At 39.6% G+C, this 25,832-nt stretch overlaps 1 protein-coding gene across 3 annotated transcripts in view; it reads right to left on the bottom strand.

The window, feature by feature from the left end:
* Positions 1–25,832, bottom strand: part of CDH2 (cadherin 2) — a 214,774-nt gene that overhangs the window by 157,450 nt on the left and 31,492 nt on the right. The window lies entirely within an intron of this gene.

The raw sequence follows: 25,832 nt of genomic DNA, 5'->3' as shown, positions 1-25,832 counted from the left end.
TAGATTAGGTTCTCGAAGCTCTCCCCCAGCTCCAAGTAAACCCAAGCCACACTGCTGGATGTCCTCCCCTCAGTTATCTTTCCAACGATCAGAATTCTTTATCCTCTTTCATTAATCCAACAGAAATCTACTGAGTATTGACTGTGTGCCCAGGATTAGGGTTACCAAGAAAAACAAGGTCACTGTCGTGCCATAAAATAAAACCACACTCACACTGGTGTGATGAACCATGAACGGTTCAACCTGAACCACACCTCCTTTGCTCGGCAGAACCACAGGTGCTAGAAAAGGAGGGTGGTCTTCCCTGCTCACCCCTGAAATTTGGTCTTGGTGCTTCCTTATTTTCGTCAGAGGTACCGGCAGTCTTCTAGTTACTAATACTTATTCACACATCTTGAAAGTCTTAGGCTAGGCTCCCTTCTCCTCCCGGTACCCCCTACCCAACAACTACCAAGCAGAAAATCCCAGTCGGTTTCATCAAATTCATGCTTCTGTTTTATGGCCAAGCTCCAAGGCCATGTCTGCAGGAAGCCTTTCCCAACCACCACACACACAAGGAATCACTCCTTCATGGATCCCCTAACAATTCAACTGTCTGCCATTGTGCTCAGCTCCACTATTTGATGAAAAGCTCAGAGAAAGCAAAACTGTTTCTGTCCACATATGCGCTACAGCAGCGGTCCCCAACCTTTTGGCACCAGGGACCGGTTTCGTGGAAGACAATTTTTCCACAGACGGGTTGTGGTGGTGGTGGTGGGGTTGGTTCAGGCAGTAGTGTGAGCGATGGGGAGCGAGGGGGAGCGGCAGGTGAAGCTTTGCCCGCCACTCACCTCCTGCTGTGCGGCCCAGTTCCTAACAGGGCACAGACCGGTAGTGGTCCGCGGCCCCGGGGGTTAGGGACCCCTGAGGTACAGTATTCGTGCCCAGCAGGTGCTCAAAGGTGCTGCCTTTTCTCCAAGTAGGTTTTTTTATTTCCTATTCATCCTCACCCCGGCTCTTATTATTATGTTCACAGTCTCATTTTACTCTGTGAGCAAAGTCAGCATAAATTAAGTTAGCTAATTTGTGGTTTACTGTTTTAATTCACGGACCCCATGGAAGGCGGGCAGGGCTCGTCTAGGCCATGTGCAAAATTCCTTGCGAGTCTAAAATTCTAGTCTTTTCTTCGATCTTATAAAATATGGTTAAGGAGAAATTGTCAATATGAAGATTTCTAATTATAAAACACTGAGGGGACTTCCCTGGCGGTCCAGTGGTAAGGACTCCGCGCTTTCACTGCCAACGGTCCAGGGAACTAAGATCCCCGGGAACAGGCTGATCGGTGGGGCCCAAAAAAATAAAAATAAAAAAAAACACTGAGAAATAAACAGTTTTGATTCAACACCCTATAAGGTGATTCCTCCAAACGTTCTTACACACAACTCTTTTAGCACACTCGAAGTCATGTATGTGCTTCATTCTTGCCTAAGAATATAAACATTAGCTTACAACATTTCGTATAACAGAAACTAGAAAATAAAAAAATCTCCAGTGGGTCTCATATTAATGACTTAGCTGCCATATGAAAAACAAGTAATTTCTAATAAATAGGACCACCTTTATTGAGATAGACTATGCCAAGCAAGAACAGTCTCAGAACATTGTTAGGTCATGCTGAAAGTTTGTAAACAATATATGAAGATATAAACAGCCAACAAGATGACAAATTGTGTTTTAGCACTTCATATAAGGGATCAATGTTCAGGCTTCAGTTCTGCCTGCATATCTCGGTGCAAAAGTTATAAAACGGATATCCCAAATGCCCTAAAACACTGTTCCAAATATAAAAATATTTTTAAAGTTAAGATGAAAACTGCTTAAAAGTCTCACTAAGAGCAAAGCCTGAACAAAGCACAGAAACTCAAAAGAAAGTATGACACATTCCAATTTGTTGTATTCCTGCTGCAAATGAATCTATACAAAAATTACAGTGGACAGATCACCTCTCTGATAATCCACAGACTTTTCACAAGCACGCAGCTAATCTGTGGGCATACTTTCATAAAAAGAAGTATTTTATTCCAAGCCATTTAGCAGCAGTCATCTTACGTGATTAAGTCATAGATATTACTGAAGCAGTATTTTGCTGACACTAATTTTTCTCTCCGGGATCACATGATTTCTCTTTACGCCTTCATTATTATAGGAGACACGTCTTTGGATGGACTGGGGAGTGCGCTTGGTGGAGCTTGTCCGGAGGGCGCTCAAAAGCGCTGCCCAGTCCAGAATAATAAGAAAAAACCTCTACCATAATTTTGATTGTGCTTCAGAACAGAAAAACAGACACCTCCCTGGCCCGGCTGGAATGTTTGGAAAGAAGCTGGAACGCAGACTTCATTACACTGTATTGATCTCACTAAATAAAGGGTTCGGAATGTATTGATCAGCTCGGATTAAAGCCCTGACTGTTCTGCACCATGTGAAGGCCGGTTCACTAAAGAAGGAGAAACAGAAAGCACTTTTGTTCTCCGCAGCCACAGAGCAGCGTTTTCCACTAAGTAGTAGATTAACATGATTAAAATAATAGACAGCATTCAGTTAGAGAAGAGGCAGGGAGATACAACTTGTATTCAATTCAAAGATTTCTCAGTTTTAAAAAGGATGTCATAATAAGTTAAAGGTAAAACGACTTTAAAAAGAGGAATATCTTCTTTGCAGACTTCAAGCAGAAAGGCAATTGTCTCCTCAAGACAGTTGTTCAATACAGTGGAAACCCCCCAATTATGTCTGTAGTGATTTTTTTAAACTTTAAATCTGCAGCAGCTTTCCCTTTGCCCTTGTCATTTTCAACACGACTGTGAATTGATGCATTCACATGATCACGTGCATCGCACGGAGGAGTAAATCCAAGATTAATTTTAAGGTTCGTTTTGTACATCTGCTCACTTTCATTTGGAAGGACATGATTTTCTTTAGCCAAACTCAATTTTCATTCAAAATGCCTGGATATGCTGCGAACTGATCTTATTACAATAAAAAACCGCTGTCGAGGGGTAAACATACACCCCTTTATCCTGGTTTTCAGAAGCCAGGCCAAGCATGTGTTTCCAAATTTCGTTAGTGTCCGAAATTCTCGATTTTAAAACAAATAAACGAAAAACTTGTTTTTCTAAACTTCAGCCAAAGGAATATTTCTGAAAAGTTCTTCCACCTTCTCTTCCAAGTTCAACGGGTTAAGTACTTTGATCCACTATCATATTTACTCATTATTATCATCTACATTTACTACTCCAATATTACCATATTTAAAAGACAGGAAGACAATGATTTAGGATTAAATCACTGCATTCATTTCCTCCTTATCTCTTAGGTCTCTTCAACCTCACTGACCAATAATGATTAAAAGATGACTCATTTAAAAAATAAAGTAATTGGTTGTAGTTCAGAGGAGGGTGGTTAACGGTGGGGAAATCTAGCCCCGGAACTGGATTCAAACTTGAACGCAATCCAAATCCCGGTTCAGCCACTAAAGGGCTGTGCAGTGCAGTACCTTAGGCGAGTTGCTATGCTTTTCAGTTTCAGTATTATGGAGTACACACTGCCTACTCACTGGGTTGGTTCTGAAATTTTAAGACAGTTATTTGAAAACAGTATTAGATACAAATATGAGTTATTTTAAAAATTGTCTGGGGTTTAGATTCTAAAATCTTTATGTCTACTTTATCAGGAGAACACCATAGCTGTGACGCAGATAATAAGGACTTTTCTATTTGGGGAAGCAGGAGGGAGAGACTTCTACTTTAATATTTATGTTTCAGACTATGAAGTATGAGAAAACTGACCTCTGAAGGTCGAGAAGCCAGACACCCAGCACATTACTGCCCAGCCATTGATTCATTTAACCAATATTTACAAAGTACCTAGAATGAATAAAGTAGCTGCCCTGCTCAGTTAATACACTGAATACAAAAACTAATATCAGCCAGCAGTGACTCCAAGAAGACAAGAGGTGGAAGAGAGTAAGACTCAAAATTAAAATTAATTTTCTTCTTCAAAAGGAGGTCAAGATTAAGGGGAAATACACCGAGGAGAGAGAGGAATGAGGAACTCAACCCAAATACTTGTTTTATAAGAATGGACTTATCTACCCTAACATATTAAATGCAAATTAATTTGATTTCTGAAAATCAAGGATGAAAAGGAAGGTGTAGAAGATAAAGAATCCTCAGTTGGGCTTCCCTGGTGGTGCAGTGGTTGAGAGTCCGCCTGCCGATGCAGAGGACACGGGTTCGTGCCGCGGTCCGGGAAGATCCCACATGCCACGGAGCGGCTGGACCCGTGAGCCATGGCTGCTGAGCCTGCGCGTCCGGAGCCTGTGCTCCGCAACGGGAGAGGCCACAACAGTGAGAGGCCCGCGTACCGCAAAAAAAAAAAACAAAAACAGAACCCTCAATCATCATAATGAACATTTATGTAGCATTTACTACGGGCGGGCATTGTTCTAAGCAGTTTATAAATATTAACTCGTATATTCACCCTAACAGGTTTGCAAAATAAGGACTGTTATCTTCAGTATTTGAAGGAAGGTGAAGGGGTTACATCTCAGATACAGTTTATGACCTACAACTCACAGATCCTGATTACAAGATACACGTTTACCATTTCAGAAATATTTGGGAGTGTAGAAAATATGCAAGATGGTGTCATCATTCTCCTTAAGTTGAATGGAAAATGAAAAACATGAAAATTTACCTTAAGTAGAGTATTTTTACAGGAAAAGAGATGAAGTCTACAGTTAACTGCATTGTTTAAACACTTAGAACTGCTCAGACCAACAGCACAAGGGTTCACATTTAAAGAAAAACAGGGAAACGTTTAATAAAATGAGATTGTTAAAAGGTCATACATTGTTATTCTAGAGGAAATATCCAGATGCTATGCTTTTAAAACTGTACAATTTTTTTAATTTTTATTTTGAAGACTGCTATCATTCAGAGAAAAATGGACCATGATATCCATGACTGTTTGCTTAATTATACACTGTCCTCAAGTGGATATATGAGATAAAACTCAAACAGAATAATAGGGGGAGATAATATGACTACATAATAAACTTTTAAAAATCAAAATGAATCATTTCTTTAAAATCCAGAACAGTGTATACATACGCTAGCCTTAGAGAGATGGCATGTAGCCTTTTGATAAAATATGGAATCTTTCAAATACTAGCTAGGTGCTTGTGCAAACTCTTTAGCTTTTCTGAATCTGTTTACTCAATCCCTTTCAAATATATATAAAATTTACCCCACTGGTTGATAAGATAATTATGCTAAACAACACATCTAAGCCCCTAACACGTACATAAATATAAAACACAGAGGGCTTCTAATCTCTCGTCTACAAATAATTACCTTTGAAAAAAATTTTAATATTGGGTAAATCGCTCCAATTTTCTAATCTCCTGAATAAAGAGAATGAGTGAGTGAAATCCATCATAGATTTCAAATAGTACCAAGTGTGCTGTGCTTGGCACAGGAGATAAAGATGTGAATAAGACACAGGCCAGTCCGGCAGAACTGCAAAGCTAGCATGGAAAAGTGACTTCCAACTTCCTAGAATTGCAAGGTAGACGGAGGGGGCTAGTAGGTTCTGGAGAGACAGATCAGCACCTGCAAAGATATGGCAACGTGATCCAATCTGCAACCAGGACGCATCAATAATAGTTCCCTATGACGGGGCCCAGAATGTCCACAAGGGCCGTGGGGCGAAGTAACTGCAGAGGCGAGTTTCAGGGCCAGATCCTGCAGGTGAAGCCCTTGCATGGTACACCAGGCAGCTAGACTTTGTCCTCACAGCACTGCTGGCTGATGTAGACCCATTAGGCAGGCGACAGACACAATACCCATTCTGTATACAGAATTCCAGCAGCAGTATGGAATATAACTTGGAGAGGAATTTTTATTATAAAAAAAGATAAACATTGTGTTACTTATTAAATCATCTTCTTCTGTAGAGAAAAAGAATGACTGTCAAGTCATCCAATCCACCAAGCTGATACAGAAGAAATAAGATGAAAATCTGTAGGGCTTCCCCCCAGTTCCCACGGCAGCAGTTCTGGATTTGGCTGATGGATTCAAATTTTGAGTGGCTTGGAAATTTGTAAGTCTCCCCCTAATAATAGCCAATTCAAAGTCCGGTAGCCAGAGGGACAGGTTCTTCGAGCCCTATGTGAAATCTGGGAAGCAGCCATCAGTACAAGGCCCTGAGGTGAAGAAAAGATACTTTTTAGTGAGCAATGGTCAAACCAATTTACCTATTCACAAACACATGTAAGATTTTATTTAATGTTATTAAAATGATGCTGATTCCACTGTTTAATAAGGAAAATAATCTTTTAAAAAAGCAGAGCACTAAGGCTGACTACAATACAGTAATTTAAGCCATGCCAAAAAAAAAAAACAACAAAAAACTCAACAAACATATATAATTAGGTCTGAAAAAAGTGGGGTTTATTATGGTTGGAAGCAGAGTTGCCCTAATGTATACAAGACCTTCAAGGTTTGTATTTTAGTACGAACTTAATTAGAAAATTCTTTCATAAAGGAACAAAAACGTGTGCCATTTCCTCTTTCATTTCATATAAACACATGAACTCAGCGAATTGTATGGTTAACAGATTGTGAAGCTCTATGTGCTTAGGCATCAAAGGGCATGGGTATCGCTGGCCAAAGGTGACGGTGGTCAAATATTTTGCAAAGCCGAACTATTACCTATTAACTTGTAACCTTAAAAATATGCGCAGTGATGGCCTTCCCTGGTGGCGCAGTGGTTGAGAGTCCGCCTGCCGATGCAGGGGACACGGGTTCGTGCCCTGGTCCGGGAAGATCCCACATGCCGCGGAGCGGCTGGGCCCGTGAGCCATGGCCGCTGAGCCTGTGCGTCCGGAGCCTGTGCTCCGCAACGGGAGAGGCCACAACAGTGAGAGGCCCATGTACCGCAAAAAAAAAAAAAAAAAAAAAAAAAAAAAAAAAGCAAGCACAGTGACAAATATTTGAGTTAATAAATGAAATGATAAAGAAGTGACCAATGACGAGTTGGCTGCCATCCTGGGACACTGCTGAGGTTCCCAGGACATGTGACTAAAGGAAACAGTGAAACAGTGTGGTCAGTAGGCCATGAACAAGTACGAGGAGTTCATGATAACTCGTTATCACACTTTTGATGTACTTTAACAATGTTATCATGAAATTCCTTGTCAGTTTTTCATTTGGTTTTTCTGTAATCAAATGTAAAATTAAAACTAATTAATAGGTGCTGAAAAACTTTTAAAATTATAAGTTTTATCACCTTATCACTTATGTAATTTCCTAAATTATTCATCAAGAACTCTATGTGTATGAAATAATAAGTGTGTACCCAAAATATCAGATGTATGTATATTTATTTCTCATATAGTTAGCTACCCTCCAAAGAACCTTGACAGTTAACCTACAGTATTCAAAGTTTTATTCTAATATGTTTCAATGGCATGAGTTAAGGAACTCACTGAACACTGGGTTTAGCATTAACCCTGTTATTAATGAGGCTACCTCCCAAAGAAGGACACAAAAACACAATAAATAGAAGGAGCTTTACCACATGTTCAATACACACCCTATTTATTTGGTTCTTGCAGATACACCAGTGTAAGCCAAAGCCTATCTGAATTGCTGTTTTGCTTATATTTGAAAGTAAATTTGTAGACTAATTTCAGATGCAGCCAACAATGGACAGGTCACACTCAGAACCTCTAATAACATTAGACCTTCATAAACAGGTTCAGGACCCTAGGGTTCAGTTGGTATCCTAGCCAACTCAAAACAATTAGGCGTCATATATTATGTGATTTTTGCCCCTTCTATACACAAACAGAACTTAGAATGGCCTTTGTGTGATCTGTTTATTAGCTACTCCACTGAAAATTGTAATTTGCCTTTTAAAACATCAAGTCCAAAGTTGACACATTCCTAAGGCTAGGTTATTTTTCTCTGAAAACGAATTTGCTTCCATCACTTTAATATTTTAAAATTACAGCTGTAAACATTTTAAACTCACAAACAAAACATAACTACCTGTGTATAAAAATCTATCCATGATTTAAGTAAATATGCTTTAATTATCAAAAAATACGTGAAAGAAGATGGCCTTGATTCCTTTGGTAAACATAAACCAAAGATAAACTATCAAAACTTTCTTGTTCTTAATGAAAGTTCAGCTTATGATTTGCAAATCAGATGAATACCAGTGAGACTCTAGTCCTGGCCACAACTTGGAAAATAAAATTTATTAACTTATAGAAAATGAATGAGGAAGGACTTCCCTGGTGCTCCAGTGGTAAAGAATCCACCTTCCAATGCAGGGGACGTGGGTTCAATCCCTGGTCGGGGAACTAAGATCCCACATGCCACAGAGCGACTAGGCCCGCGCGCCACAACTATTGAGTTCGCCCACCTCAACTAGAGCCTGTGTGCCGCAAACTACAGAGCCCACGCGTCTGGACCCCACACGCCGCAGCTAGAGAGCAGCCTGCATGCCACAAGGAGGAGCCCGTGCCGCAACGAAAGATCTCACATGCCTCAACGAAGGTCCCGCGTGCCACAACTAAGACCTGATGCAAGCCCCCCCAAATTTTTTTAATAAAATAAATATAAGAAAAAAGGATGACGACTCTATATGTCATCAGTCATAATTTATATAACTTTCTTACCTATTTTTAGGAAATCTAGAACTACATAAGAGAGGTGTTATTAGGTTAAAAAGCCATACTTTTGGAATAATTCAGCTTTAAGCATAGTGTCCCTTCTCTGCTACATCCTTCGCAGAATAAGGAACCTCTCTTTTCATCTGTAAAATAGACATACAATCACAGCGCTCACACCTAACAGATGATTGTAAAGCAAATGGGTGGTAATTCAAACACACAAAAAAACCTTTCATATCTAGCACACAGTGTTCAATAAATAAATACTAGTTAGAAGCATTATGACCACTTTGGAATGGCATTAGCACTAATAGAGTGACTGTGGGCACGGGTAAGTCATGGCAGGTCATCGGAGGGCCACTTCTGCTGGAGAACAGACAGAAACCCTCTGGAGACTCTGGGGCTGAGTACTCCCTCCACGCTAGAAAGCAGGGCGAATACACTGCTTTTCAAAGTACAGATAACAACAGATTATTAGTATAATTTGGAATGGAATGGAAAATAGAGTATATCACAGTCAAGGGTAAGTGTACTGTCTTGTGAAATACATATATACAAGATCATAAAATGTATTTCTGACATCTCCCAGTCATAGCAATTTGAAAACTAGTGCCCTAAAAGACACGGGTATACACCCATCCCACACAGGGCATCTGCGAAGTAATGACACCAAGCTGGGGTCTGTATGGCAGAATTAATTGGCAAAAGTCCTGAGAAAACAGAGAGCATCACAGCAGCTGAGCAGGCCTCTTCCAGCGAGCCCTGCAGGAGAAGATTTGGGCTCCGTCTCAGGGACTAAAGTCTAAAATTATGTTGGAGGCCTCCATTGGGGCCCTGAGAGCTGTAATTCTGCCAAGACTTTCCAAAGTGGAGTTCCACTGTGAGGGCAATAGCCCTCTTTAAAGCAGTTGAGAAGAGTGAAAGGATTAAATTTCCATGGGAGGCTGAGACTTCAGTAATCCCCAATTTTGATGAACCCCCTTTAAGAGTTAATTAAAAATTTAGAATCAGGCACATATCTGAGCACACATACTCATCTATTCAATGGAATCTTTATTTTTAAAAACATCTCTTTACACCATGTCCTCAGTTAACCAGACATATAACCAAAAAAATAGTTCTAAAAATCTGAGAAAGCAAATGTCATTTTGGACCCACAGATACCATATAACTACACAAAAAAGGTCAAATACGATATTCTAAGTTCTACAGTGTTTGAAAGTGATGATTTCCTTTCAAGTCTCTTCTGTCCTTTTCACAAATCTAGAATTGTATATCTTTTCTTTTTCAAAAATACTAAAACTTATGTTTAGTAAATACTAAATTTTATACTAGGAACTTGCTATAGACTGAATATTTGTGGCTCCCCCAAAATACATATGTTGAAACCTATTCCCTGATACGATGGCATTTGGAGGTGGGACTTTTGGAGCTGATCAGGTTATGAGGGTGGAGCCCCCATGATGGGATTAGTGTCCTTATGGAAAAAAAAAACAAATAACAGTGAGCTCCCCTGCCCTTTCCACCATGTGAGGACCCCATGAGAAGACAGCTGTCTGTGAACCAGGAAGCAGGCCCTCAGTGTATCAGCCAGAGTCTAGATCTTGGACTTCCCAGCCTCCAGAGCAGTAAGAAATAAATTTCTGTTGTGTGTAAGTCTACAGTACTCTGTTACAGCAGCCCAAAAGGACTCAGACAGAAACCAAAGGAAAAAATTTCTTGGATAGTGAATTTCCTTTCAATTTTTAAAAATCCAACCCTCTGAATGACATTTGCATCCTTACTTTGTAAGAACAGAGGCCACAGGGTGAAGACGACCATAGAAAGGTCCCTATGACCCTAGCAAGGTTCCTATGCAAGCACCCTGAGGATTTTTAATGACAATCCCTTACTTCACTTCTAGGCAAGTTACAGGAATACTCTGATAGAATCTTCACATAGCACATCAATCACTGCTGTGGTGATTTTCTATTAAGATCTGACCTAGAAAAACCCTTAATTTTTCTTCCTGCACTTTTCTATCTTACAACATATTCTTGTAAGAAAATCAAAATATTTTGGAAGAGATTTAGAAAAAAAAAAAAAAAGGTCCATTTAGAGAGAGAGAGAGAAAAAAATAAGGATACAGTAGAGAAGAAATTGTTCCCAAAGCAGTTTTTTGTGTCCTAAAACAGTGAGACCTACAGCTTAGTCAAAATTTCCTTTTACCCAAATACTTTTCAACAATTCACAAGCTAGCATCCCATTTACATCTTTCAAAATTACTAAAGACTTCATATTTCTTTTAATTTCCATACTATTCCCTGCAACAGATGATACTCTCCTTGACCTCATTTCCTATTTCTCGTAAATCTCCAAACTTTTGTTCACACTCATTTAATCTATCAGCTGGAGCTACAGCCAGGATTTGGGAGGTATTGTGTGAGGCCCTGAGGATAATGGGTAAATAAGTGACACGTCCCACCACATAGAGCTGACCATCATCTCAAGCCCTCAGCAGAAAAGCACAGACCCCTGATCAAAGCAGCACCTTTCTTACCTCTGTCTTGATACTTCCCCTTCCTGGCCATAACCCTGTAAACCAGTTTCTCCTGCCCCTGCAGGTGGAGAATGAGTAAAATTTCCCTAAACTTGACATCACTGGTCCAAAGGTTTCCTCTGCGGTCCTCGGAATAAGGCTGTGATGCCTCTTCCCTAAAACTGGAGGCGGGTTAAGCTTCTCCTAAAGCTAAGAACTGCACAGTAATTGAGGAATGAATCTCAGGGAAGGCTGCCATGATGTCCGCCATGCCACTGATTCACCACAAATCATTATGCACGTACTGTTTATAGCTTTTAAAGTCAGCTTCATCCATATGGTCCTCTCCAGAATCCATAATTACCTAATTCTCCTTCCCATCTCTGGATGACTCCCACCTCAACAGCCAACTCAATCCCTCACTCTGAAACTCAAGGATCTTTAAGACTTTGTCCCATCAGTCCACATTTTGGGAGTGTGTTCTCCAATAAAAATCTTCCTCCCATGTCCATCTGATCTCAGACACACACCCCTTATTCTATGTCACCTCCTTATGTATCCAAACTGCCCCTCTCCAAAGTGTTGCTCTATCACCTCCTCCAATACCTCATCCCTGCTGGATCTGGTCCCTCACTGACCTGACTTTTCAGCACATCCTATGGAGGCAGCACAGTCCATCAGGAAGAGCACAGGAGTAGACATCCCACAGACCCAGACTCAACCCCCAGTTCCACCACTTGCTAATGGTATACCTCAGGTAAGTCACTTTAAAACTGTTTACATCTGAATTTCCTTACATGGAAACACAGGTAAAGATGAAACTTAACTTCTATAAGGACCTGGAACATACAGTCACTTGATAAATAAAAAATCTATTATCATTATTGGACCATGAAATCTCTTGTTTTTACACAGTCTTCTGTTGCTGTCTAGAGCTCTCATATGCTAGACCTTTAATTAACAACAAGTATTCTGGGCAAACAAGAGGATTCATCTCTCTATCTGTGCCCAACGAGCTGTATCTGGCAAAACCAAGATGCTGCTTCATGAGGGCTACCTGTGTCTTCTATCATCTTCCATAGAAATGAATTTCTATTTCTTAAGTAGAAAACATTCAGGGCATAGAGTATGCTGAGTAGACGGTGATGACACACCACGAAAACAAACAAATAAGCGAACAACAACGACAAAAACCCCTAAAACACACCTAAGTTGCTGAGAACCTATTAGAGTTCAGAAAGGTGGGGCAATTGGACCAAATGACTGAGAAGAACTCAGATGATCTCACTAGGGAACTGAGCAAGGTTTTGTGGTCATTCTTGTAAAAGAACGGATGAGAAAATGAACTTGCACCTTGTCTGGCAACACAGATTTTAAAACCCCAGACAAGCAAGTGAGTACTGACACGTACGTGGGGGGTGAGGGCGTCGAAGGGGCACAAAATGTCCCACGCGAAGCAGCCTTTCTGAGCAGCACTGCCCTCATGAGCTGGAGGGGAAGGACTCTGTACAAGGGACAGAAATCAGAAGACAATATCCGGACCACATCCAGCCACTCATTACTCATGACTCCAAGTGAATCACCTCACCTCCGTAAACTCACTTTCATCATGTGAGCATAGAAATGTTCCCCTCTCCGCACCCCCGGGCCCCATCCTAGCTGTCCCTCAGAGTTTGGGGCAGCCAAAATAACATTTATGAAATTTCTCAAGAACTATAAGATGCTATGCAAATATAATACACTTATAAATAACCAATCTGAATGTGGAAGGTAAGGCGATTCTTACAAATTTCAACGTAGCATTGCCCAAATGTGCAGGCTGCAACCACCAGACATTATACATCAATAATCAGCAAAACAAAGGATGCATCCTGTTCTTAACTGCTTAGTTTATTTAAATGGTTGCTTGGAAAATATAAATTATGATTACTATTTGAGATAGGTTAAGCAATTAGGGCGTTTAAATATAAAACTACTAAACTTCTGAGAATATGGCACTAATAGGGATGGAGAATTCACGCTACCTACTAATTTGCTAATCATTAGTAAAGTGACAATACCATACTGGGGCTTTATCAATTTGAGTAGTTCGTGTGAGATTACCTCATAAGGGAACATTTTCCTACAGTATAAATGCAACAAGATGCTTTAATAAATGTCTTCTACGTCGACAGAAGAGATGACAAGTCAACAAAAGATGCTACAGCGAATCAAAGTGACTGAACTGAAGGAATAATTACATACATGCATAATGTGAAAATCTGCGGGGTTTAATTTCACAAAGGAATTAGGAGAACAAATATTCAGCTCTGTCGAATTTTTTCACCGATCATTTCATTAAGGTGGCCCATTATTTTTGCCCTTTAAAACCACACAGAAATGCTCCAAAGAAACATTTATAATTTAAATAATTAAGGCAAATTGGGACTATTTTCCCCGCTACCACAATTAATAAATGTGAGCTGGGCACTGGCATTTTCCAAAGCAACGCAGAGTGACTTCCTTACCCAGAAGAAAAAAACAAATATTTGTTGAATAAATGTTGGGAACACAAATACTCCCCAGGCTCTGAGAATTTCCAAATCAACATTTTGTTAAATTCATAATACCTTAATCTGAGGACACTTAATTTAAAGTGAAATTCTGAAATAAAAGACAAAAGTAATAATGAACTAGCCCTTGTTTGTAGGGTTTGAAAATGCCCTTCAACAAACTGCTCAATTAAAGTCAAGGGCTAACAGGAAAGGAGAACTTCCGGAAAGCCAGTTGATGTCAGAGGAAAATCAAATGTAGTCTATCGGGTGCTTCCCCTCCGATGGAAATGCCCTGGGTTAGACCCTGACATCAGCAAGTGAATGAAGGAGCCAGGGAAGAGGAGATTTCAACCCTAGGAATTAGAATTTATGAGCCATTTCCTTTGAAGTAACTCTTTTTCTACCAGGTAAGTGAAGAATCTTAGTCTCGATTTATTAGCACTTTTTTTAGAACTTAATAGTCTCCTCATCTGGTAAAATAAATATTCAGATGTTTAGAAAAAACAAAAATATAATAATAGTGGACACAGATATGTTTGGATTGTAAACATGAACAAAGGTTTCATCAATATCTATTTTAGACGATCCAAAGCTGTCCAAACAAAGAGAAGAAAGTAGGCTTCTTCATAAAAAAGCACTCGAGAAGAGGTAATGTACAACCTTCAGAGCATAACACCTCTAAAGATCTGTCTAATCTGTGTTTCTGTCATGTAAATACACACTAAGGGCCAACTGTGTAAGTCAGGCGGAAGAACACCTTTATTAGAATCACTTGGATTTCATCGGTAAAAACTGGAATGTCTAAAAACCAATCATATTGGTTAAAAAAAAAAAACGTTAAGAGAACTCTGGAAGAGTAATTTCCTGTACTTTTTAATACAGACACTACCAACAAAAGTTACACTCGAAAGAATAAAAGCATGTAAAGAGTGCAGAGCCATGTAACAGTCATTACGAGGCAGTGCAATTAAAATTTGATGGATTTGTATGTTACAGGGATACCACCTCATAGACTGGAAACCTTACACAGAGGAGAAACGATGCACCATCACAAAGACTGACTGGCTGCTACAGTGAGGCTCAGAGAAGGCACGTGCCAGTGCAGAGACACACGTCTTCAACAGTGGTTGGCATTCTCAACTTCACTCTTGAAACAACAGCGTACGATGATGATTCCCTTTGGGGGAAAAAACCAAACCTAAAAGACATTTCCCCCCCCCAAATCACAGCAAGCTAAAACATCCACAAAAGGAAACTAGTCCACATTGAAGAAAGAAATATCAGTGACTTTCCCCTTGAAAGTGAGCAAACTCCTACTAGGGTGCTCTATAAAAGATTCAATGAGGAACAATTAAAAAAGCAAACTTTAGAATCCTGCAGAGACAGGGTTCAAAACACAAAGTTACCGAAGGCCAAAAAAAAAAACCCACCCCAAACACCAAAAAAAACCCAGTGCTCACATCTCCAAATGCAATGAAAGGTTCATCTCTGTTCTATGTTCTGTCAACTTAGGGGAAAACCATCTACTGAGGTAGAAGTCCTCAAGATGAAATGGAGACTTTGTAACACCGATAGATGTGCTTTAATAAGATATGTGCATTCTTGAAAATAGATGATTTTTATTTTCCGTTAAGATGAAGGAAATTCATTTTGCAGCAGGAACGTCAAACAGTAGTAACTGGGGTGATCTAAATCCCCTCTTATTTATACCTACACATATCTGCCATGGGCCTTTTCTCCACTGCCTGACATGGAGAAATCCTGTTTTAAGAAAATCATAAACCATGAATTCAAATAGAATCTTAACATGTGTCTCGAAGTTGCTATAGGCTGAAACTCATCCACCACTTTTTGGTCATTTAACAATTTAAAGAGTGTGTAAGTGTGTGTGTGGTGTGTGTGTGTGTGTGTGTGTGTGTGTGTGTGTATGCTTTACTCCACCAATTCGGCATCTTATGTCATCTTAAACGTACAGATGTTATCATATGCCCCTTCGTTCAAATGAAGATTTAAAAGAAATACTGGCATTGATTCCTGGGGCTTCTATGTGTCTAGGTTGCCAGTTGGGGTCTCCAGATGGTGTTGAAGCTAGGGCCTTTTTGAAAAAAAAAAAAATCTACGTATAGGTTTAACATTTGAGTTCAAAAATCACTTTTTTAAAGTGCAAGACAGTAAGCAGATCGAGTTCAAAAATCATTTTTTTTAAGTGCAAGATGGTAAGCAGTTCATCTGAAAAACACCCATGAGTGTTCGTTAACCACAGTCTTAACAGGAGCCAACAGAAGGATGCAGCAGTGAACAATGCTAAGGCCACCTTGGGCTGCACTAGTGTGGCATCCGCATCAAAGGCAAGAAGGACACCTTGGCAGCACAGGCAGGACACAGAAGGTATGCGTTCGGTCCTGTAGGGAAGCTCAGTTTCCTCTGTTTGAAAGGAAAGAGTAAACCAGAATGTTCAAACACCACGGAAGAGACGGTTTGATGTTCAGCCTGCAGCAGAGATTTAAGGAGCCAAGGTGATTATGCTCAGGTATCTGAAGGATCTCTCAGTGTAAGTTTCCACTGCAAGGATTTTGCCCATCTTGTTGACCAGCATTGCCCTGTTCCTTGAAAAGGACCTGACATGTGATAAATGATCAAAAATACTCATTGAACAAAAACGGATGAAATGAATTACCTCAGAGCATAAGAGAACACACTCGCTTCTCCGTGCGGTGCTAAATGACGAAACAGGCACCAGTGGGTAAAATCTTTAGGGACATATGCTTCAGTTAAACTTTTTCAGAAATCACTTTTTAACAGTAAGAGCTCTCCAACGATGGAGCAGATTCTGGAAAGGAGTGATCTCCTCCTCCTGTGGGGGGAGGGGGGAGCAGTGGTATTCTTGCAGAAACTGGATAACCATCTGTCAGGGATGCTACAATGATGAAAACACTGTTTACATCATTGAACACCACAAGGGTTTCATTTTTATCCTAGCTGCCATTTCTGTACAGCAAACCTTCTGCTGACATAAAATCATCAAGCTGAAAGAAAGGACTTTAAAACCTTTTTAGGAGTAACTCAACAAAATGGGCTAGAGTGGTGCCCAAAGGCAGGTACATAAGAACAACCGTGGAGCTCATCATAAGTACAGATTTCTAAGTCCCACATGATCTCATTTTTTAGTCCACTCCATGATATTGCCCTGGTAATTGTCTCCTCTCTTCTGCACCATCACTTTCCCTCCCTACTGGAGTCTTTGCCATCAACATGCAAACATGTTACTCCCATCCTTAAAAACTATCCTTGGGACTTCCCTGGGGGCACAGTGGTTAAGAATCCGCCTGCCAATGCAGGGGACACGGGTACGAGCCCTGGTCCAGGAAGATCCCACATGCCACGGAGCAACTAAGCCCATGAGCCACAACTACTGAGCCTGTGCTCTAGAACCCACGAGCCACAACTACTGAGCCCATGTGCCACAACTACTGAAGCCCGAGTGCCTAGAGCCCATGCTCTGCAACAAGAGAAGCCACCGCAATGAGAAGCCCACGCACCACAACGAAGAGTAGCCCCTGCCCGCCACAACTAGAGAAAGCCCACGTGCAGCAACAAAGACCCAAAAAACAGCCAAAAATAAAGAATAAATAAATTTAAAAATAAATAAATAAAGTATACAATTCAATTTAAAAAAAAACAAAAAAAATCCTTGGGTGGGAGAGGGCAGGAGTGGAAGTTTGGTATTAGCAGATGCAAACTATTACATATAGGATGGATAAACGACAAGGTCCTACTGTAAAGCTCAGGGAACTATAATCAATATCCTGTGATAAACCATAATGGAAAAGAATATGAAAAAGAATGTATATATGTATAACTGAGTCACTTTGCTGTACAGCAGTAATTAACACATTGTAATTCAACTTTACTTAAATAAAAAAACAAAAAACCAAAAAAACCCAACATCCGTGGTTGACTCTGCTTCCCTCTCCAACCTCCACCCAATTTCTCTCCTTCCTTCTGAAGGAAAACTCAATCTGTAGCCAGCTTCCTTCCTCCACCTGACTGTGGAATACACCTGAGTCAAAGACGTCCAGCTACCACCATGCCTTTGAAGACACCACATCCTACTGATTTTTCCCCTAACTCTCTGGTCACTCCTTCTTGGTCTCCATTCTTCCTCTTTTTTTCCTTTTGAGTCATACCTTTTTTTTTTTTTTTTTTTTTTTTGGTATGCGGGCCTCTCACTGTTGTGGCCTCTCCAGTTGCGGAGCACAGGCTCCGGATGCGCAGGCTCAGCGGTCATGGCTCACGGGCCCAGCCGCTCCACGGCATGTGGGATCTTCCCGGACCGGGACACGAACCCGCGTCCCCTGCATCGGCAGGCGGACTCTCAACCACTGCGCCACCAGGGAAGCCCCAGTCATATCTTTAAAATAAGAAATCATAACTGTAAAGGGATGAAAAAGCTCCTGCATAAAATTTTAACAGCCATATATCCCACATATTTGAGACCCTAGTCAAAAACTATCTAAATTTTAGAGGAAATGCCCATTATCATGTTGAAAAAGGCATAAAACCAATCTTTTGGGGTTTTTTAAAATTTTATTTTATTGAAGTAGAGTTGATTTACAATGTAAACTTATTTTTAATTTTTTTTATTGGAGTATAATTGCTTTACAATGTTGTGTTAGTTTCCACTGTACAATGAAGTGAATCAGCTATATGTATACTTATGTCCCCTCCCTCTTGGACCTCCCTCCCCACCCCATCCCACCCATCTAGGTCATCAAAGAGCAAGATGAACCTATCTTCAGGGCAGGAATAGAAACGCAGACATAGAGAATGGATGGGTGGACACAGGGGGCAAGGGGAGGGTGGGATGAATTGGAAGATTAGGTTTGACATAAATACACTACCATGTGTAAAACAGATAGCTAGTGGGAACCTGCTGTTGTGTTAATTTCTACTGTACAGCAAAGTGATTCAGTTATACATATATGTACCTCTCTATATACATTCTTTTTCATATTCTTTTCCAGTATGGTTTATCATAGGATATTGAATATAGTTCCCTGTGCTATGCAGTAGGACCTTGTTGTTTCTCTCCATACCACCTCTTAATCCTGACTTCCTAACCCTGGAGTGCTCAAAGGCACCATACGAAACCATTTCTTTCTCTCTTTGGTTTTCTCCTCCTCACACTTAGTGAAAATCCTCTTATGATTTCACCCTGGGTCATGGCTTTCCTTCATACACTTAGGACACCCCACTCTAGAGCCCAGCCCACTCCACTAAACCCCAAACCCACAACTCAATGTCTTCTTACCTATCTTTGATATTCATCTCCACACACTCAAACCAAGTTCCTGATCGTTCCCATCACAGTGACTGATGTCCTACCCAGGGTTCAGACCAAATATCACGGAGTCATCCTTGACCCCTCTTTTCTCACAACCAATCCATCAAATCCTGTCAGCTCTACTGCCAAAACATATTCCGAGAACAAAGTTGGACACCTATCTCACACTACATACAAAAATGAACTCAAAATGGGTCAGTGATCTAAATAGAAGAGCTAAAATCATAAAAATCTTAGAAGAAAACACAGGAATAAATCTTTATGACCTTGGATTTTACAATGGATTCTTAGATGTGACACCAAAAGCAAGAGCAATAAGAGGAAAAACAGGTAAGTTGCACCTCGTCAAAGTTAGAAACTTTTTGCATAAAAGAACATTATCAAGGAAATGAAAAGACAGCCTAGAGAATGGGAGAAATACTTACAAATCATCTATCTGATAAGGGTCTAGTATCCAGAATACATAAAAACTTTTACAACTCAAAAATGAAAACCAAACAATTAAAAAATGGGCAAAGGACCTTTCTTTAAAGAAGATACACCAATGATACACATGAGAAGAGTCTCAACGTCATTAGTCTTTCGGGAAATGCAAATCACAACCACAAAGAGGTACCACTTCACACTCACTAGGATGGTTACTATCAAAATAAACAGAAAACAACAAGTTTTAGTGAGAATGCCAAACAATTGGAACCCTTGCATAGTGCTGGTGGGAATGCAAAATGGTTCAGCTGCTGTGGAGAACAGCTTGTCAGTTCCTCAAAAAGTTAAACACAGAATTACCATACGACCTCTTAATTCCATTCCCAGGTATATACCCAAAAGAACTGAAAAAAGGTACTCAAAAAAGTATATGTATACCCATGTTCAAACCAGCTCTATTCACAATAGCCAAAAGGTGATAAGATCCCAAATGTCCATCAATTAATGATGGGTAAACAAACTGTAAACTATATACACATATACATACGTACAATGGAATACTATCAGTCGTAAGACAGAATGAAGTACTGATACATGCTACAATCTGGATGAACCTCCAAAACATGCTAAAGTGAAAGAAGCCAGACACAAAAGGTCTGTGGAACTGAAAAGGATTTGGGAGAAAATACTTAATGGATAAGGAGTTTTACTTAGAAGTGGTAAAAATGATTTGGAACTAGATAGAGGCAGTGCTTACAAAACACTGAAAGGCACTAAATTCCATTGAATGGTTCACTTTTAAATGGTTAATTTTATGTTATGTAAATTTCACTTCAATAGATTATTTTTTTACTATTCAGAATCCACCCCCTTTTCTTACCTCTACAACTACTACCTTGGTTCAAGCCACTGTCTTCTCTCACCTAGATTATCACTAGCCTCCTACTTTGTCTCTTCTTCCCCTCATATCCCCTTTGGGGTTTTTCTCAACACAACAGCCAGAATAATACTATTTTGTCAGTCAGATCATGTCTTTCCTCTGCTGAAAGCCTTGTGATAGCTTTCTGCCTCCTAGTAGTTAAAGCCTACGTCCTCACGGTGGTCTACAGGACCCCACACAACGTGGCCCGCCACTGCTCCAGCCTCATCTGACTTCACCCCCTACTACTCTGCCCCTTCCGCTCTCCACGTCTTGTCACATGGAGGCTCTTTGCCTATGTTGCCCCTTCAACATTTCAGACACAATCCCGCCTCAGGGCCTTTGCACTTGCTGTTTGCTGTTATTTCAAATGTTCCTCTCCCAGTTATCTATAGCTCTTGGACCATGTGCAACATCAACTCTTATTCAGATGTCTCCTATGCAATGACACCTCCCCGACCATCCTATTTAAACAACAAAACCACACATTCTCCCTATTTCCCTTCTCTACATTATTTTTCACCACAGCATCTAGCATAAAGTAAATTTTACTTATTTATTGTGTTTATTTTCTACTCTCCACCAGATGCTTACTAGACAGGCTAAAAGGACAGACCGAGAGGGGCTCCCTGATCTGAGGAGGACAGATTTTTAAACCGTTCAGTGCCTGCTTGCCGATACGTTTGCACAGGTGAGGTGCGACTTACTTTCTTTATCACAGATCTGGCTGCTAGTTTGTGAGACGGCAGACCTCAGCTACTCCAAATTACTGAAGGCTATGTATAACTGCAAAAGGGCTTTAAAAAAAAAAAAAAAAAAAAAAGAGAGAGACCAACCAAACTGGCTTATCTTGGTTTGCAGCATTGCATTAAGAAACCTGGACCTAAAATACATCACATTGAAAGGGATATAAAAAATTCCAAGTCTTTTTTTTTTTTTTGTGGTATGCGGGCCTCTCACTGTTGTGGCCTCTCCCATTGCGGAGCACAGGCTCCGGTCACGCAGGCTCAGCGGCCATGGCTCACAGGTCCAGCCGCTCCGCGGCATGTGGGATCTTCCCAGACCGGCGCACGAACCCGTGTCCCCTGCATCGGCAGGCGGACTCTCAACCACTGCGACACCAGGGAAGCCCCCAAGTCTTAAATAAAGTCTAAATGATTACGATGAAAACAAGGATGAAATTTCTTAGTTCTTATGTTGATCTTATTACATCCTTAATAGTTCTTTAAAAAATAAATGCCACAAGGTATTAAAAAAAAAGTTCTCCATCCCTGAGAGTCTTTATTTCATTTGTAACTCCTAAGAGCCTATCATCAATATCCAAGAGATGGATCTCAGTCCTTAACACCTTTTCCCACAATCAACTGGGAATCAGTAAAGTGTAAAGGGCTGCCCAACAGTATAAACAAGATGCTTAGAAACCTACCTTTTAAATATCTTAAAACATTTACACATTCAATAACAACAAAAAAAAGATTTATCAAAATGTAAAAAAAAACCACACTAATTTAAACAAAAGCCAAGGTTTCCTAACATATTCATACAAGCCTGGAACACAGCAGAACTGCTTAAAATATAGATGGCTTCCCAATTCAGTAATGCGTAACATACACAAGCACTTATATTACTAAAAAGTAGTGCAGTTGTATAGTCCTGCTAGATAATAAAAAAAAATTCAGTACTGGTATCTAAAGATACCATATGACAGCTTCCTCTCAGCATGTTAATGCAGGCAAGCCTCAATCAGTAAGTAAACTAATCTAAATCAAATTCCATCTAGTTGAAAATAATCATCATGGGCTGCCCAGAGTTGGTGAGTCTGAATGCATTACTGAAGAGCTTCCTGGTAATTGCAGGTTGCTATTTATGTTGACCAGAGTTGGAGTTTACTTAGCGAGATGTCTAAGCATGCGGACCACCAATGCAAAACACACGGGAAAATCACTCTTTACATCCAGCCTAAAAACGGCTTAGATGCTCTCTGCTGTTATTGCAGTATGGTTGTTATTTCCTAGTGTCAGACACACTGCTGGTGACAGAATGAAAATTTATGATTGCAGTTATTTTATTTCAAGTAACGTGCTCCCACAAGAGATTTTTTTCTAGTTCAGTGGAGTGTAAGTTAAATATTCAAGACTAAATATTATTTTCTAAAGCCCTAAATGTTTCTGCTTGTAAACAGGTATGCACAAAATACTCATAGTGACAAGCATTGAGAGGTATTTTTTTAATCACAGGGGGGGTTTGTTTGCCTTAGCGTCACCAATTCCCAAATGCGTCTAGTAACACACAAACCATGGTGTTAAGTGGGAAATAAAGACCAACTCTAAGATAAACTTGTCACGAGACACATGGACAGGTAGGCTAGCTCTCACTCTTCCCTGTGTTATTGTATAATGGCTTTTTATCATCATCATCATCATCACTAAATTAGGTATCAGAAAGCTGGGTTCTAATTCCGGATCTATAGTTCACAATCTAAAGAACTGTACAGTCATGGGAAAAGCCTATCATGTCTCTGAGCTCCAATTTGCTTACCTGTAAAATGAGGGGGTTGGCAAGAAATGCTTTTAAAACAGAATAGAAAAATGCAAGGTAAAAATGACGACCTAAACATATTAAAATTGATCCTAATTTACAAAAGGCAAACAGAGAATACCACACGATAAAAAAGGAATGTTTTTCACCTGAGGGGAAGTAGGAAAATAAAAAACATTGTAAAATTCAATGGTAATGAGGATGGAGAAAAGAACTAACATACCTTCAGCCCTGAAAAGAAGAGTTCTACAAAAATGCACCAAAAAAGTATATACACTCTCCATTCCCTTTGACCTAGTAATTTTACTTTCGAACACAAATCCCCAAAGAAAATATCCCTAAAGAAAAATCAGAGTTCGCTAAAAAAGAATCTCCACAGCAGCACAATATGTAAGAGAAAAACTGGAAACCACCTGTAAGTGCAAAAATAGAGGCACAGTTAAGTAAAATCTGGTTTTGCTAACAAAATGGAACAGAGAGAGGCCTAGATAACCATTTTTTTGAAGTACTGACCTCTTTTCAAAAGAGTGGAAATATTCAACATGATATAATGTGAAATGTGAAGGTTTATCACAAAATACATTTGCCCTCTTTATGATTTTACCAAAAACTCTCTGATGAAAACCGTAAGAGAAATTGGAGGGATAGCACTAGCTCATTGGGTCCAGTCTTTCTATGAAATTCATTACAACGGCAGAAAATAGAAGGGGAGGATGGGAGAAGAGGACGCTCTTTAGACTAGAGCCCGCTTTTCTAACATGACTATAACACTGTCTCTCTCTAGCCAATGCTTGATGTTTTTCAAGCACCTTCACAAAGACTGTGACTTCACTGTTTGAAAAAGAATCAGCTTTCGTGGCACTTATACACCCAAATGTTAAACTTTTGTACAAAGTCTAGTGCACCAGGAACGTACACTATGAAACCATCCTATACATACGGTTGGACTACTGTCCTCCTTTCTCCAAATGTCATCAGTGGGAAATTAAAGGAAGCATCAAGAGTTAGGAGTCATGACTTCAACAGGTTTTTAGACTCTAATGTCAACCTTAATACGGTAGAACCTGCCATGAGGCAAATGCCTTGGAAAACTGTTGCATATTTCTTATGCACAATTACTTCTTTCCTTGAACACTGTAAATCATAAAACCATGGCAAAAGTGATCACTCTGGTTGGTCTTGCAATAGATTCCTCTCAGCTTTAGAATATACATGGTGAATGGACTTAGCGCAGAACGTAGAACTCGTGAATATAATTATGGTATGGTATTTATTTGGGTTCAGTGGACACACCCAACTTTGGATTATCATCTCACTAAAAACTCCAAAAAGACAGAAAAGGTAAAAAAAAATAATAAATAACTAGAATTCTTCTAAGTAACAATTCTCCCAAATAAATATAACCGGTGACAACACTCTTGTAAAAAGGAATGTTGATGTTTCACAAAAGCCCTCCTCCTTCCAAAAACACCCGTTTTTTCTAGGAATCAATACTATGAACTTTACGTTTCACACATTGAGATGCTGGTGTTCTTTAACATATTCTATGAATGATAAAGAAAAAAAAATAATGGTGTGTCAGAAGAGAAACAGTTTTATCAAAAAGGCTAAAAGATAAAAATGATAATAACTGGGCATACGGAAAGCGCAGAAATTCTACCAGAGACTGTCATACACACTCCCCTCAGAGATGGCTAGAGCACAAAGTCAGAAGTATTTTCAATCTTTTATATTTACAAGTCCAGCGAAGTTCCAAGTTTCTAGGTTATACTAAAATGACGGTTTCTACTGTCACCAGCATTATCTAATAACTAAAAAACAGGCTTTCATTTTCAAAACTATTCAGCATGCCAATGTATTTCATCTTAACTCAATGGCTTCTAGAGACAGACCGTCTGTTTATTTGTAACCAGCAAATTTCAACAAGATTTTAGAAGAAGAAAGTAGGAGAAGGAATTATCCATTTAAAAATGTATCTCAAAAATAAAATGCAAAAATGCAACAACTTCCACTGACATTTTTGCTCTGCCTGAATTATTCTTTAGAATCATATCAATATATTTTTTCAGCATTCAAATAATATTTAAGGTCACATAGGTCCTAGGATGCCACATAATAATTTACAGATTTAAAGAAAATGACAAATGTGCAGAACTCTGAGACTTGTATTAAGTTAAAAAAAATCTACACACTTTGATTTGAATTAAACCTCTCTCGCATCAACCATTAACCACTAGATGAGATAGCAATTCAGCATTGAGACAGACTGATTTAACATTTACTCATTAAAATACCACGTGATGAGGCAGGGACGGGAGGATGTCTTTAAATAAAAAAATCAACTTCGGAAAGATCACATAGGTGTAAGCAAATCACAATCAGAACAGAAATTAAAATAAAAGATAACCTGCACCACAGATGCTTAGTAGGGTCCATTTACATTTCAAAGTCCTCTGTCTATGGTATTCTTAAGTATGGTACCACTAAGGTTTGTCAGAGCTACAGAGACACTTCATTTAAGGCTGTGTGGTAGAGTCCTGTGTAAATTAATTAGTTGAGGTCGCTCAGATTTTCTAAAAGCGACTGTCTAAAACAGGCTCAGAGAGACGCACGATTTGTGGGAAATTAGAACCTAAATACAACTTCTTAATCAATTCTTCTTGCTTTCCTATTTCAATGACATTTTGTGTAATGATAAATAAGTCCATGAAAATATTACTACCCAAAATTTTATTTGCTTTCAATTAGAGGTAACAGAAGGGACTTTGAATTTTGCTTTTGATTTCGTTTTATTTCAGATTTAATCTAGACTTATTGGCAAGAGTTTTCATATG

This window comes from Phocoena sinus, chromosome 14 (assembly GCF_008692025.1).
Source record: "Phocoena sinus isolate mPhoSin1 chromosome 14, mPhoSin1.pri, whole genome shotgun sequence".
Taxonomy (NCBI): domain Eukaryota; kingdom Metazoa; phylum Chordata; class Mammalia; order Artiodactyla; family Phocoenidae; genus Phocoena; species Phocoena sinus.
Note: the sequence above shows the minus strand (reverse complement) of the source record. Positions and strands in the feature narration are given on the sequence as shown.